General features: G+C 40.7%; 1 protein-coding gene across 1 annotated transcript in view; it reads left to right on the forward strand.

Moving 5' to 3' along the window:
* Positions 1 to 17,480, forward strand: part of xylt1 (xylosyltransferase I) — a 77,892-nt gene that overhangs the window by 22,985 nt on the left and 37,427 nt on the right.

The raw sequence follows: 17,480 nt of genomic DNA on the forward strand, positions 1-17,480 counted from the left end.
CCTCTTTCACACTGAGCCGGGTTTGGCATGTCCCTGCGCACCCCTGCTGTGGAGAAGGAAATGAGAGCCAGAAATGTTGCTGATGTGTCCTCCTGCAAAGCGCTGGGTTTTTAGGCTTTGATGCCAGCCAGGTGGTGGAGGGGATATTAAGGTGCCCTTTAAGGGTAGAAATGGGGGAGGTGAACATTGTAATTTGACCAGATTGTGTTGCAGCTTGTTTTGGGTGTGGCCTGGTCAGGCAGCCCTGCTGTCTACACACGTCTTTTGATGTTGAGTTTAAAAGGTTTGGTGAGATTTTAGAGAGACTCTGTGGCGTTTTGAGGTGGGATTAGATTTGAAGAGTCAACACTGAGGGGAAAAGCTTACTTGTTCTCTAGAACCTTGGCAGTTAATGTAACAGTTTCCACAGAATCTGATGTTGCGTCTATGTAAATCATGCCAAAAGTGTGTTAGATATGCAAAAATAGGCTGATCTTATCAGTATTAAAGGCAGTCCACTCATTCCACTCAGAGTTTGGCATGAATAAAAAGCCACGTATTGGCTGCCAGGAGATTTAGAGTCATGATTCACTGAGAGAGGAGAAGGACAAAGCTGGTCTGCTACAGAAAGTTGAAGGTGCAATAAGCAGCATTCAGAAGCACTGGGACTACACCAGAATCTGGTGGGCACATCATCCCCACCGCTCCGCTCACCATTCACATACAGCTGTAACAGATGTGAACATGATAAGCAATAAATTATCAAGCTTCAACTATTACGCCACCCAAACATATTTAGATACATTCAAATACTTTGAATGGTTTTGATACGCTACAGTTAGCAAACTAATGAGCCCACTATTATGAGGAGAATCTGTTTTCCTATTCACCATTCACCTTGTACTTGTGTTTATGTGTGCCTGGTCAGCAGAGACACTGTGGCAGAGACCGTTATATGTATACCGTAGTTTTTGGACCATAAGGCGCACCGGATTATAAGGCACATTAAGCGAAACAAAACAGTCAGATAAGTCAAACTTTACTCAACTCATTCTTCTTGCTTCCTCCACTTCGGTACCATTGATTCATTAATGTTGAATTCTCTCACAGCTGCTCTATTCCCATGTTGTTGCAGTATATTAATGACTAACCTCATATTGTGCAAGGCATAATCTCAGTTGTTCTCCTGACTGAAGTTTTGTCCTTTTACAGCATCCTGCCATGCGATTGCATTTGTCCCTAACCATCGGGAACCCTCATGTTAGCTTTTATCAAGTGGAAAAACGTTAGCATTCATCCGCCAGCTTTACTGTGTTTATGTTATGCTAACATAGCTGTGTCGTTAGCGATCACATAGCGTTCATCATTGTATACCAGCTAGTCAAACTTCAGTAACCCTACAAAAGTCACTGCTGTTTAGTTTTCTGTCTTCATTTATGTTGGAAGTGATAGCAGAGCTGTACGGTTTAATTTTTTCAGAAATCTCTCAGTCAGAACATGCTACATCATGTTTAGGTGTAAACTAGCGAGCTAGCTTCCTGCTAACTTCTAACTCTGTTAAATTTTAAAAAAATTCTGTTTTCATGGATGCCTGGATGTTAAAATTAATTGTTACAGCTAGTAAAGCAGCAGCGCGGATCATTTTATTAAAGATGAAAGAATTTAGACAGTTTTTACTCTCAGTGATGCCGCAGTGTTCGTTTGACTTTGGGACCTGAAGCGGAGTTTTGGACTCAGATTACTCCACAAGGCTCCGACAATCCATCAAGCGGTGCGGCTTCGTAGCTTACTAACGTTGTACTAAAACATTTTTTGACAGATTTTTTAACGCTGTGTACCACATAAAATTGTTTCGAGGTCGGTAAGCACAATCAGAATTCATACATAAGGCGCACCGGATTACAAGGCGCACTGTCGATTTTTGAGAAAATTAAAGGATTTTATAGTGCGGAAAATACGGTATATATTTCATTCTCTTATGTTTTTTGAGACACCAGTTGAACACTGAGAACAGCACTCTCCCATCTCACTTTAACTTTTACTTTGATCTCTGTAAATGTGTGGAGGATGAACAGTTTCAAAGGGAGGATCTCACAAAGACAAGCTCTGATTATGACACACAGTGGGATTGTGATGTTATTGTCTGCTAAGAATGGCATAACTTTACAACATCTTTACAGAGCAAATACTTGTTTGTTGCTATGTCAGTGTTTCAAATCTCCCTTATCTGATCTTTAATTGAGCGCAATAATGCCTCAAACTCACCATTATGTTCTGTATTCCCCATAAAATGAAAGTGTTATTTTAGAGAACCTTTGTGACCCTGGCAAAACTGTAGTCAAGCGGTGAAATATCTGGTATTTTCTTTGGGCAAAAGAAAAACATTCTGTTACAAATTGATGTGTGTTTTTTTTTCAAAGCCATAGTGCAAAATTTTCATTCTGTAAATTCTATTATTGTGGCCTGTTGATTTTTTTTTCTGTGTGTGTTTCTGATAACTGTGAAAACAGCTTAAAGGCTGAAATCACCTCTGTGCCTCAGGATTGTCTCTGTTGGACAGTGGGGCCTTCAATCATTTAGAAGTTTTAATGATCTGGGTGTCAGGCCTGAAGATCGTATCAGCCATCTGTGCTCTCGTTATTGCTAGCTTAGGTGCTTAACTCCTCACCTTCACTTTCTTCCCCTCCAACTGCTTTCCCTGTTTTGCTCTGATCTTTATCTACCTGTCATTCTGCTTGACAGATAACTTCTGGACTTCTGTGACTTTAGACAGTTATTAACTGCATTCCTCTAAAGCAGTAGATTGTTATTTAAGTCTATTTTATTACATTTTTAGAGGTGACAGCATAAGCGTATTACACATTGGCAGTGTGTCTCACAGTATCACAGCTGTTTCGAGAAAAGTCATTAGTTTGTGTGCATTTTTTGTTCAAATGCAAATCTGATGTGACTTCCAAATGAATTGATTATAATCATTTGGAAAATTATATTCAAGACGAATGTTTAACTGCTCAGCATGCAGAATGCATTAAGCAAATGTAAATGTAACAACTGAACCATTCACACTTTTGAAAAAGTAATTTTTAGAGTTTTTCTGCTTCAGTAAACATTTGTGCTGCACCCTGACAGATTTGCACCCCCAATTCTCTCAGCAGATATCCAACCAGAAACTTCCTCTGCACACCATTTCTGATTCCTGCATGACAGCACCAACTGTTTTCTGTCTATCTGAGATGAAATCATTATAAGGGACCAGACTTAAATTATCTCCTGGGGAAATAATTGGCCCTCTTAAGGGGTCTTCATTCATACTGTAATGCAGTGGTAGGCAAATAGCAGTAAGGGAACCCAATCTAACCCTCCAAGCAAAATATTTGCCACGCTAATAATGAAGCCGTTTCCTCTTTCATTGTCTAATTCAAGACCTTTGCATATTTTTCACAAATCTACTGTTAGTTAGCAATGTTATACCACCCAATATATAACAACAAAAATGACTCTGTAACAATAAATATAATTTCATGTTTTAAACATAATTATGAAGCTGAACAACTAACCACAACTGAGGTGAATAAATTAAGCAGGTCACCAATTATTTGTTATCTACTGCGGGAACTTGCAGTTCTTTTAGGGCGCCCTGCAGCTTTGTGCGTGTTCAGACTGCACAAACGGCCTCTGTAGGACCTCTTTCAGGGCTGTTTTTTGGGGAGAATTGGTTAAACTCAGAACAAACACCATTTTTGAAAAAATAAATAAAAGGATCAAAAGCAGCAGTATGAACAGACTGCTTCTCTCACTCTTGCCATCACAATGCAAAATTCGCCATGTAGGTGGACTAAACAAATAGCAGTGCAGGAAGCATTATTTTCTCCCGTTTTAGATATTTTCATCTAAAACTGACAATTTAACATGTGTCAATATTCCCTGACCATATAATTATTAGGTCTTGCATCACCTTGTGAGGGCCTCATATATTGATTGCTGAACAGCGATATAGACTTTTGCTTTGAAACAGATGATGCTTTGTGTGAACTCATTTTGACCTGATGAAAAGATTGCAAATCCTTTTTTGTTGGCTGTAATAGAAAATACCAGTTTAGGTATTTTTAATCATGTCTCCTTTATAATATTTAAATAAAACATTATGATTGACACCTGAGTCAAGCCAAATAAAGCTCTAAGCTTCTTCAGCCCGAAGGCTCGTATGAACTCGTGTCTTAATGATGATTCAGTCGTCTACCTTTAGCTCAGGAAGTTGTCTAATCTCAGCTAAATGGTTTTGCATACATAGATAGATAAATACTCTCAGCTATAACTCCTCCTTTAGCTTTCCTGTAGCAATCTGGCCTGTAAGAACAAGCTTGTAAGAACGTTATGCATCATAACTATCTTTTCATCACCTTTTCACTGTGAATCTGTCAGTTCTCCAGAATTAATTTGCAATCCGGGTATAAATGGACAAGATAGGAACGTAACTTCTGTTCATAATACGAATGTTCGTTGTTTTAGTGAACCCAGGTCATTGTCAATTTATGCCATGTGTAAAATTAATTTCTCAGCAAAATATCTACTGTTATTTCATGGTCCTTGATGTAGTCATGTACCATTCTCTACATTTACACTGCATAAAGAGGAGAACAAGTTAACGCATGTGTGGCAAGAGATGCAGCTAAATTCATCCGTGTAATTAACAGGTGCCTTTCATCCCCATGACAACATGTGTATTAGTCACTAGATCAAAACAATTTGAACCAATACCCTGAGCTGTTATTATCTCACACAAAAAGTGTTTGTTACATGTTTGTTAATCAGGAAGCAAAACCTATAAAGAAAATTATGAAATGGCAGGTAGAAAATTAGGCTGTGGCACAAGAAAAAGGTGATTTTTTTGTTTTCTGGTGCCAATCTGTTAGCACTAATCCAGGAACTTTTTAACAGATTAACAGTGTTACACAAGGAGTATTTGTTAGCTTACTGTACGTTTCCATGAGCCTGGTGAAGTAAGGAGTGATCTGTGCTGTTCTCATTCTGTTCTCATTGCAATAAAAGATCCCTGTTTGAATTTCAAGTTGAAGCTTACATGTTCGCTCTGTTCCCCGTGTCGGTTTTCACTATAAAAGGAGGACACATCCACCGTGACATCACACATTTTGCAGCTTCAGCATTAGCGTTTTGCTCGCCACCATGTTGGGTTTTTTGTTTTGTTTTGTTTTTTCTTAGAGCCAGCATTTGCCTCTTATGTATGGAAGGATGAAGCGCTAATTTATCAGTTAATAGAAACTAGCTTGGTTTGCAGGCTACGTTCACAAAGTCTGCAACATACAGATACAAATATTCCCTAATTAGTGTCACGGATTGACCTAGTAAAATACTAGAATTTCCTTCACCACTTCTAGGGGGTTGTTACTTCTTAGCAAGCCACAATATTAGTCAACCAGTACACGGAAATTGCTCCAAAACACACAGACAGCACACACACAGTGAAGGGGGCCAGTGGATGAGACAAGAGTCAACTCCAGCTGCCTGTCTCAGGACCGCTGTTTGTATTTATCAGCTCTGGAAGATGCCCCGAGGATTACTCTGGGTGCTACAGCTTTCTTCTATAGGCTAAAGATTTATATGTTATTTTAATAATAATGTGTACTTCATTAATGCCGTAGGGCATTGCTTAGTCCTCTGCATTTAACCCATTCACTCAGTGAAGCAGTGGGCAGCTACCAATCCACCACCAGGGGAGCAGTGTGTAGAGACAGTACCGTGCTCAGGGGTACCTCAGGGTAGCTGTTCGGTGGATTTGAAACCCCGACCTTCCGATCACGGGGCAAACACTCTACCTACTGAGCAATCCCTGCACAACATGCTGTAAAAAAAGCAGTCAGAATATCAAAAAAGCGTGCCATAGCAAGACGTTAAACCGGGGAGAGTTCCTACTGTAACCACTGAGTAATACTACCCCTGATGTGACTGAGCTTTCTCTGCAGAGCTATTCTGTCACCTTATTTTATGCCACTGACTGCCTGGACCTGTACAAATACACCTCTTCTAAACGCTGTACCAGTTTGTCTAATTTCCCAGAGGCTCTTTCTCTGTATTCTGCATGTTGTCTTATTTTTTGGAAATGTATTAAATGAATTACGTCATTCATATGTGTGACATGGCCTCATACAAATAGCAGACGAGCCAAGTTAGACACGTGAATTTCTCTCTGGGATCAATAAAGTTATCCTTATTCCTAAATAGTCCGTCATCCTAAATATACCATAAATGTGTACGTGAGCAAGAATAGTTTAACCCTATGGTCCACTGGAAAATTAGGATAAAATGGGAATTTAAACCAATGTATTAGCCAAACTGCATTTTCATGTTTGTTAACGTGAAAGAGAATCAAAATGATTATAAATTATCCTCGGTATATCTTTTCTGTATATGCAAGACTACAAGAAAGAGGCAGCAGATCAGAGTTCGTCATCTGGAAGTCTGTAATTTCACAGCAATCCATGAAAATAGTTTTTGAGATACTTCAGCGTGAAACTGGTGGCTTGCCCAACTATTTGTCAGATTGACGTCGTGCATGTGCATGACTGAATACATTTCTAAAAATTCTGAATATATCTAGAAGGTTTGTCATGGTGCAATTTAAGCCTGTGCCAAATACCCTTTCTTGGGCTTTGAAGCTTCGGGAGTCATCAGTAGACACTTGTAATATTACTGTGAAAAAAGCATGATGAGGTGTTGCTTTTGTTGCGATTTCAGCTGTTTTTTATGTGTAAAAAAAGTTTGAAGCAACAAAATGTTTCTTCCTGCCCTTTTTTTGTCCTTTTTGGCATCTCTGATAAAAACGTCACTACCTGTTCTGTCACAAAAAGCAACAGACACAGCTCTTTTACTCAAATTAAGCATATTTGCAGTTTGCCGGTACATTTTCACTACGTTAGCAAGTGCGTCACTGATGACACTGGAATCCATGTTGTTTTGAAAGCATGTTCGCACACAGAAAAGTCCAGTTGGTCACCAGGGAGTTTTTGTGTTTTTCATGTTACACAATAATGTGACTCTGGAGGCCTGTCCTGCAGAATTTGTGGTTGCATAGTGGAAGTGAAACCGTAATGCCCAACCTTGATATATTTGCACATCATTAGCATGCTATTCTGAAACACAGGCACAAGAGTGAATTTGCACATGCACGCTGTATTTAACCCAATACTTACTGTATATCACAGTCATGAATGGGCCTTGTTTACTGTAATTTCAGTCATATCCAGAGCCATATCCAGTCTGACCTCTCCAGTAGGGTCACACTAGGGTCATGGTATACTGCATCACTGCTATGCCACACAGAATCCTGGTATGTCAGCTATGTTTTCTGACACACTCACTGCAGAGCTTACATCATACTTTCACGTGTTGCTCCCACCAGACGCTGTAGAAAGAAAGCAAATGTCCCAGCCCTTTCCTTACCTTTCTGCTTTTTCTCTTGGTCTTTATCCTACACTACCCCCTCCATCCACTTCTATTTGTAATCTCTGTTTATCATTTCCACGCCCTTCCTCCCTTTTTCTGTTATTCTTATCCCTTATGGTCTCTTTGGATGGTATGTAAAATGTTTGTGAAGGGCCCTTGGTCCTTGGATCATACCTCCTTTGCATTCCTATGCATTAGCTGTAAGATCCCTCTGTGCTGTCGGACCATGTGGTCTCAATGCATAGAAGAGACCCTGTGTTGTCATTCCTTTTAGCGGGCACCCATGATGTCACGGGGCACTTGCCTTCATCTTTCACACACATACACACACACACACACTGCACAGAGACGCAGCCCCTCCCCCACTCGCTTTTCTTCTCATCGCCGTGGTGAATGGAATTGCATGGCTGTGCAGTTCAATCACTGTCAAGTGCAAAGAAAAGGGGTCTCTTGTGCAAAATTTCATGATTCACAATTGATTAAATAGGGGTGTCATTTCATGGCTGAACAGGGAGGTGTGCAGTGGGGGGAGTAAGGCGTTTTCATGCCCTTGCAAGATATGGCTCAGAAATCGCTTGATGGGGCCTATTCAAAGCTGGAGATGTAAAGTTCTGGGGGTTTATTCACAGAGGAAAATAAGAGGTTGGTATAAGAGAGAGAAAGGGTAAAGAGACACAGTGGGAGAATTGCCAGTATCTTCTCACAGCCTGTTAAAGGGCTTTCATGCTCTTGTGAGATATGGGCCTAATATACTGTATATAAGCTGTGTGATTTAGATTCCTGTTGTCATGTGTAAATTGCAAGCATTCACCCATCTGCGAGGTAGAGGAGGACAGGGGACAAAACGATGATGATGGTTTTAAAGGACTGAGCATAGTTAGACATCAGACAGTCAGACAATCATGATCAATGTGTGAAGAGCAGATTTTGAGCATTAATTCAAGTATTTTACACCAATTCTTAAGAAAATGCAGTCATTTTTATATCTTTTTTTCAATGTGTCAAAATAACTGCACCCCCTTTTTTAATATTTAAGGATTGTTTAATTTGTGGATGAAAATCAGAAGATGACTGCCTGGCTTCACCAAATGCTTTGTTTCCTCCTTTGAGATGCTCTGCCAGGCCTTTACTGCAGTCACCTCCAGTTGCTGCTTTTTTGTTGCATTTAGCGTTTCATGTAATACCTGAAAAACATAATGTACCTGGCTGAGATCAGATCAGACTTGGCCATTAAGAATATCCCATATCTTTGCCTTGAGAAACTCTTGGGCTTCTGTTATGCTTTGTCTCATTATCATTTGCAGTGTGAAACGCTGTCCAATCAGTTTTGCAGAGTACACTGCCGTACACGTCAGAATTGATCTTGCTACTTCTGTCAGCAGTCACATCATCAATAAACGAAGCCATACATACCCATGCCATAACATTGCCGCCGCCATGTTTGACAGGGATGTGGTATGCTTGGGATCATGACCTCTTTTTCTCCTTCTTCATACTTTAAATTCCTGTTATTCTGGATAAAAGTTAAACTTTGTTTCAAACTTGCTCATACCTTTATTAATTCTCTCTGTCTTTGTGTGTCTTCACTTGCAGTGACCTCTATTTGGAGCTCATATTTAAAATTTATGATAAAACACAAGTTCAACAGTTTGAATCAACTTCCAACGCTCTGCCTGCCTCATTTGTCCTGAAATAACAAAGGAATAGCCCTCACCTGCTCATGAAACGGTTTGCCTAATTAATTTTGAGCCTGTGAAAATAGACGACTATAATATTTATTAAATTGGTTGCAGTTCCTAAAAGGTTAATTCAGAATTTTTGTAAAACCCATGAAAGCCTTTTGCAGCTGGAAGTCTACTCTTCCGTGACACTGCATTGGTATACAGAGGCAAAATTGGAAAAAGGTGGAAAAGGTCTTTGTCCAAATTATGGACCCAACTCTAAATGTTTGACTCAAATATTTACAAACTATCAGAATTGAAATGAGGAAATATACAAACTTCTGTCAAGAAACAGCAAAGAGTGGGGACACAAGAGGGGAAAATACTCCCAGCATTTTATTTATTTCTATCAGCTTGGATCAGGAAAGACCACAATGTAATTACCACATAATGCATAAGCACAAGCATAAATGCCAGCAATGGTGTCACCCGCTTGCATAGGTTATGTCACAGGGTATACAAAGTTTCCCTGAAGACGTCTAAATCAGTGCTTATTCATCTTATATTGAGCTGTAATGCAGCCATTGAGTCCATCCTCAATTGACACAAGCCATTATAGCTCCCTTGTCCCCCCCTCTTTAATCAGCCTGTCTTTTCATTGGCTGCCCCTCAGTAAAAAGTTTGCTCATGGCCAACGCTAAGTGGCTGAGATAACCATATTGATAATGTCCCCTCTCACTAGCATTATACAGTCAGAAGTAGCAAACACTGCAGGAAACTATGGTTAAACACATAAAAGCTTGCTTAATATGGGGCACCATTTGTAAACTGAAACATGCTGAAATTAATGGCAACATTTTTCCACATTTAGCTCAAAACCTTACAAAAACATGTTTTTTTGAGTCATTTTTTAAAACATTTACTAAAATATTTGTAACTTTTTATATTTAAAACACAATTTTAGATGTCAAATCTAAATGTTAAATTGAAATATTACATTTAAATCGAGCGATTTAGCTGAAAACATCGGACGAGCCATTTTGTCGGCTATCCGAAGGTTCAGCAGTAGTGCACCCTCAGCAGCTGCAGTCTCCACTTCACAATCACATGTCCAGCTAAATCACTGGACATGTTGGTAGGCAAGAGGTGAAGCAGCTCATGGCGCTGAGAAGTGACCGTCAGGGGACAGCAGACGCACAACCTGACAACTAGCGGCACACTTTAGCACGGGAGGTTTTCTTAAAGCTTTTATTTTGGCATTTCCGTTGACCCGTACAATAAATTTGCATGTTAGCTAAATATTTAGTTTCCTGTAACGTTTAGATTTAACATTTAGGTTTAACATTTAAAATTGTGTTTTAAATATAAAAAGTTACAAATATTTTAGTAAATGTTGTAAAAAAAGAAAACTCGAAAAAACATGTTTTTGTAAGGTTTTGAGCTAAATGTGAAAAATGTTGCTGTTAATTTCAGCATGTTTCAGTTTACAAACAGTGCCCCATAGCTTAAACCTATTTTATCCCACCAACTTAGAACAATCTGTCTCAAAAGTGTCATTGTCACATTTAATAATTAGTTACCGTAAGATTTTTTTGACTTTATAATCCCATAGATAGTTAGCTGGTTTTACTAGCTATCTCATGTTTGCCTGCGCTGTTTAGTCTAAATAGCATTTTGCCACATTTTGACTAGCTGCGAGATGCTAGCTGTTGGTTTGGGAAGCATTGCTATCTCAGTGTTACATTTTTGAAGAAGCCTCAACTCTAGTAAGGGAGCAGTGCGAGGATTTCAGGGTAATGGGCCGTAGTTGCTGACCCAAAAAACATTGTCTTACATTGTCATTACAAAAAAAAAACAATGACTGTAAAATAACTGGTGCGTTTTCCTCATTCCAAACTCTTTCCAAAGTCTTGATTTAGCAATGCTAATGGATTAGTAAGCTATTTTTTGCTGTTTGCCATGCATTGAAATATTTTGGTGGAAATTAATTTGCAAATTGCGCTTTTCTTTTTACAGTTCTTTCTACTATACATAAAAACCGAAACACTCTCAGCATTACTCTCAGTACTCTGCCGGGCTCTTGCTCCTCCACAGTCACACAAACACACACACAAACACACAAACACAGGCAGTCCTAAGGACAAATGCGACTTGCACTGAACAAGGCTCACATGTGACTGGTGTGCGTATGTGTGTGTTCAGACGTCTGTGTGTACAGTACTGTGTGGTGTGTGTGTGTGTTTTTATTAATCCATCTATGTAAGCTTCTGAGCTTCCAAGTAAAGATTTTTAACGGGAGAAGGCAAACCAAACCTTATGAGACTCGGGCATGCCAGCCTTATTTTTGCCTCATGCTTTGGGGATTTTAGCTCTAACATTGTTCTCGGTATGAATTTCATTGTTGCTGTACACAGTCGGAATAAATCTTTAGGGTTATTTAAGGCTATCTCTCAACTCTATTTCTCTTTAATCCACTTTAGGGGGAAAGTATGAGAAAAGAAAAATGTTGATATAAACACAGTTTTTTATAATTTTTCAAATGTCGAAGTCACTTCAGGTCATTTTCACAGCATTGAGTGGATTCTAAATTATACTGTGTCCATTAAGTGACTCATTTACATTTCAAACATTTATCTGATGTTGTTATCCCGAGTGACTAATAGTAAATGCAAGAGATAAATTAGCTTAAATTCCTCAATTTCAAATGCCCAAAACAACGAGCAATAAGGATTTTAATGGTGCAGAGTGTAAGCCAGGAATACAAACCTATAGTAATACATGAAGTAAAAAAAGAGAGAGCAAATGATTTCCCGCAATGCAGGAGGAAGGTAATTAAACAGCAAGGTGGGTTTATTGAACATTTGGCGCTGAATATGGTGGATAAAGGCCAAAAACACCCAACTGGAAAGGAGACAGGAGGGGAATTGGCCGTTAAACTTTTCTTTTCATGTTTTATTGAAACAACCCCTGTTTTTGTCCTCTTCATTTTTAGATAATACTTTTAGATGACCGATAATTCAGCTCATATGTGTATCCACAACAAAATTGCAGAGTTGGTTGAGAATATTGACACTATCCTACATTAGATACAAAAAAGACATCCTGCAGGTGATTAGTTTAGCTCTGCAGAGCTGTGCAGGTCAGGAAAGAAAAGACAGCATTTATTGAAGTATATTAAACAATATGTTTGATCTGCTTACAAATCTGTGACTTTAAGTATTTGTAGGTAACTTCCCACGCTGTGATTGGTCCCCCAGGATCAGACTGTCATCACAGTGATCCTCTGTGAATTCCTGAGGCGTCTAAAAGATAGAATTCAGTGCAGACGACCTGAACTGGTGTTTTCTTAATGTGTGGCCTCAGTAATTGTAGACAAACCAAAGATTTTCAGACAAAGAACCTGGCAGTGATTATGAATCATGGTGGTTTGGTATTGTTTTGCTTTTTCAGAAGCTTGCGGTCACTGTTCCAACAATGAATTCTGCGTCATATCAAAGACTGCTTAAAGATTATATGAAGCCATGTGTCCGAAGTCTGAAATGGAACCAGAAGCGGGCCTTTCACCGGGATAATGATCCGCACGCAAGCAAATCCACAAAGGAATGGCTCTAAAAGAAGATATGAAGGGTTATGGAATGGATTAGGCAAAGCCCGAGATTTGAATCCCATTAAAATGTTGTGGGAGATTTGAAATAGGCAGCACATGTAAGAAAAGCCACAAACATCTTGTAACTGGAGGAATTTAGCATGGAAGAGTGGTCAAACACTAAGCAGATGTCAGAGAACGGTGCACAGTTATGCAAAACACCTAAATAAAGTTATTACTGCTGAAAGAGTGGAAAAAAGCTATATACTGGGCTTATAAAAATCCACCGTGGAGTAATGGCATGATTTGATTCTTAATATATATATAAAGCAATCAAGGGACACAGTTCTTTGAGTGGGCTGAGTATTGTGGATACACAAGAGGGGCTCTGTGGAAACTATTGTAAGGGATCACAATACAAGTACTGCTATGGAATGCAAACATATTGCAAAGTAAGCAAAAGTATTTTTTAATTCCACTGGGGCCTTAAAGAAACCCCCTGGAGAGTCCCCCAGAGTTAATAAGTTTCTTTATATGTATCTTGGTGGCGAGCTTCTCATGCCAAGCTTTCCTGTCCTAATTTTTTTTAAGAAATAGGAACTTGTCTCTTCCTTCTGTCTGTGGTTTTGAGTGGAGAGGTCTGTGCTTTTTGTCTCCTTGCCTAGTTTAAATTCATGCATTCAAATATAGCCAGTAAAATCATATAATTATATTACAAAAATGTCCATCAGGAAGGAGCAGAAAGTGTACTGCAGTGAGTTCACCTCTGCCCTCATGTTCCGAATACCCACAAGGGTCAGCCTCCGGATCATTACGTCTGGAAAATTTTTAACATTTACTCAGCTGTTTTACATGTATTTCTGCTTTCTTTTCAACTAGAGCAAACTTCCTTCCCTTCTCTGAAAGCTCACATCATTTTTTTTTAGATGTTTGTAACACATTTGCACTCACTTACAAAGACACAGTCTGCTTCCAACACTTTTGCTCCGGGGACTTCTATGCACGTCAAACCCAGACTATTCATTAGGAGCTGCTGCTAATCACGCATAAACTTGTGACCAGCATCTTCCAGTTTTAGCCTCCGGGAAAGAAGAGAGTTGAAGGGGAAAGAACAAAGAGAAAGGTACTGGACAGAATACAATGAACATCTTTCGGGATACAAGCAAGTAAAACTGCCACATGAGATTTTTTTTTTTTTTTTCAAATAAAACATCAGAAAATGTCTCTTTGTAAAATGTGACTGTTCTAATTTTTGGTTAAACTACATTTTAGACCCTTTGGAAGATTTCAGACACTTTGTTATGAATTGAAGGTCAACCTACTTTGCTACTTTATAAAGCAAAAGCTTCTTTTCTTACCCCCTCCACAGCTAATAAGCTATGATGAGTAAGATCTCTAAGAAGCATTTAGGTTGTCCCCACTCTACCCTGCGTGACTCTCCACGCACTGTCCTGAGGTGCTTGAGCAGCTGTGAACTAAGTCTGTCAGTATATCAGTCTCCCGTGTCATGCCAGACGCCACATCTTGCTCAGAGTATTGCAGGGATTCAGTTCAGGTAATTAATCTGAGCTCGTTAGCCACATGGCAGCCACTCACTCACGCATGGGCAGTACTGTACTTCTTAAAAACCTCAACTGCATGTTTATGTACATTTTGCCCACAAAGCTGTCAATACACCAGCTTGTGTTGACAGAGCGCAGCCTCCTGGCACACACAGGAGCTTGTCTCAGCTCGGGCCCCATAGGAATGATGTCTTTTAAAAGAAGCGGGCTGGGAGGGTGGGGTGAAACTGATATGTGCTGCTACCTTGCTCTTCTTCACATCTACCGTGAGACTGCAACAGCAAATGATGGCATTAGGGAGGTGGGGAGGGTGTGGAGCAGATGAACTGCTTTCCTTCCCAGAGCGAGGGATGATACGGCAGAGGGGAGGAGGACAGGGGAGAAGCTGGACAGGTGCTGAGAGAGAGATATGTGCTTTTTTTCTTCTGCTGCATGGGAGATTGCGGGGAATGGAGAGAAAAAGAAAGAGAACGAGAGCAAAAAAGGACAGGTGAAATATTTCCCCCTGTGGCAGAGGAAATGAGGGAAAGTGGAAAGGGCCAGCTCTGTATTGAGAAATGGACTAAGCCATCCCCAGAGGGGGTTCTGAAATTCCCAGCTCCACAGGCCTTTCTCTAAATGTACCCACTAGTGATAGATGATTTTTACGTTTACCCCCTCTGCTTTTGCCTCAGTCCTCAGCAGAGCTCAGGAAGCTCACTGTCTGCAAGCGTGTGCGTGTGTGTGTTCACGGGCCCGCGCAACCACCTCACTGCATGCCAGGCAATCCTGGCTTCGCTTCCCCAACATTCCCAAGGAGCAGAAAACATATCCCCTGTAACAATCGATAGCTCCCCCCAGCTCCCCCCAGCTCCCCGCCCCATCTGCAGCCTAACGCAGCTCTGTCTCCAATGGCCGCCACCACTATTAATTCTGTGCCCCACCGCTTCCTGCTTAGTGCCTGGTCCCTGAGATTAAAGAGCAGCGCAGCTACTGGAGTCCTTTACTCACAGGAGGAGGGAGAGGGGGAGGGAGAGGGGAGCCCAGTGTAAAGATTGTTTTGCTAGCTTACAAATACCACTCATTTCTACTTTAGACCACACGGGACCAACCGTGTGGGGCTCTTAGCAGTGTCAGTTAATTGCAGGAAATCTAAAGCTGTGATCTTTTTCCCATCCCTTTAAGGGGGAGCAGTTATGGGAGGTAAAGAAGTTAATAGTTTAAATAGAGTATTCCTATGCTAAAAACTAATGCCAGACATTTGCTCAAATGTGATGATTTGCTGTGTTTGTCTACATGATTGCAAACTGAATATATTTAGCTTTTGGAGTGTGGATGCTTCCACACCTGACTCTTGCTGATTCGGCTGTTTGTCTTTATTATTCTCAATTCGAAAGAACTTTAAAGGTCGCTTCTTCTTTTTTTTCTTGATGCTTCAAGACAAAGCTCTGATTAAATAATGGAAGAAATCAATCAATGAATGCCAGCTGTTGAGCTAGATTTGAAAAGTTCCCCCACACAATTATTAAATAGGAGTTTTCTTTGTGAAGCTTAGCACAGATTAGCTTTGAGCGGTAACTTCCTGGATCCACTGAAACGGAAATCACCCAAGAAACAACAGTTTTCATAATAGTAGTTAAAAAAAATTATGCAGCTGGTATTTGGACTAAATCAGATGATCAGCTGAAGGACACTACAGCACTGTTTTGTTAAGTTTCTTACTTTGCCTCTGCTCACTCTAACATTATTCCAGTTTGACTGTGTCCCTCATCTTCTCATGTCTTTCACAGTAGGAGTCAGAGTGGGAGTATCCCCAGGGCAAACATATGCTGCCTCCACTTTGCTTGCACACTCAAGTCTACAAAAAAAAAAAAAAAAAAAATCACAAGAAGCTTGCCCGGTCTCCCATAATCATGAGTGCACACATACTCGTTTTACCTCTGCAAACAGCCAGTGACTTGCACTGCATGGATTAGCCTTCTAAAGCATTCCCTTTGAAACTCTGCAAGTAAGGATTTCTTTTTAGGTGATCACTGGCCTAAGCAGCTGTTACACGCAGGATTAGCAGGTTCTGCCATTCAGACAAACATGTTCTGTTTAAACTGGCAGGGTGAAGGAGGTAGAGAAAGACAAGGAGGAGAGGAGAATGGGCGAGGTTACCGGAAGGAGCGGGGATGAAGTTGAGAATAATAACAGGGAAGCAAGAGAGTGGTAGTAAAGGAGGTGTGAGAGACGTGAAATGGGGAACAGATGATGAGAGAAGTGGACCGATATGTGGAGCAGAAGGGATGAGAGGTGAACGGAGCAGAGCAGAAGGGTGGAATCGGGATGTGTGAAGAGAAGTGTGAAGGGCAGGAGAGGGGGAAGAGGCAAAGATTTCAGGAGAGGAGAGGCAGAAAGCTTAAAGGTATTCAGTGTTGTTAGAATCACATCTCTGCCAAGGAAGAAGCTTAAAGGAGCTGATGATAGGCACGTTGTCTTCTCCTTGTTTTCACCCAGGTTTTTGTTTTTTGTCTCACCTGTATAATATCAGCCCTCCTTCTGACTCTCTGAGTGTGAAAGTGTGTCATCCAGCCACCTCTGTAATTGCGCTTGTACAAGGTGTTTACAGAGAGAGAAGGTTGATGGGCTGATAACGGGCCTTGCTTTAGGGCCGGAAAGACATTTCCATGCCGAGCCGCCGGCTCACAATAGCATCTCGCTTGCTTCCCTGGTGTCTCTCACTTCACCTCCTTCTTTTCTGTCTCACATACATCTTATTGCGCCCACCCCACCCCCCACCTCCCCAGCAATCTTTTCTCTTTTCTGTGTCTGTAAATGGAGAAACACATCTGGGATCTCTGCTGTTCTGAGCTTTATATTTTCACGGCTGCTATTGTCATTTCTTTCCCCCTCGCTTTTTTCCCCCTCTCTTGTGTGCCTAGCAAGGGGGATGACAGTGGCGTGGCAGGCAGGCAGCTTTCTTAGTTTTTCATTTGAAGCATCACAGCACATTTCACTGGAACGCGCCGGCTCTTCCCGGGAGAAGAACTCATGCCTGGTGTCAGCGCTCTTTCCTTGCACTCCCCACTATCAGTCATTACCCTTTTTCCTCTTTCTGCTGTGCCCCTCCTTTCGCTTTCAGGCTATTCTACTAGAAAGATACTGAAATTGTACGTTCAGACATGTGCAAACACTATCTGGTAAATGTAGACAAGTTCAGCTTTTCCAGTCAGATGCCACGCCGCTACAATTTCTTGAGATTCTCATGTG

This window comes from Oreochromis niloticus, linkage group LG6 (assembly GCF_001858045.2).
Source record: "Oreochromis niloticus isolate F11D_XX linkage group LG6, O_niloticus_UMD_NMBU, whole genome shotgun sequence".
NCBI lineage: Eukaryota > Metazoa > Chordata > Actinopteri > Cichliformes > Cichlidae > Oreochromis > Oreochromis niloticus.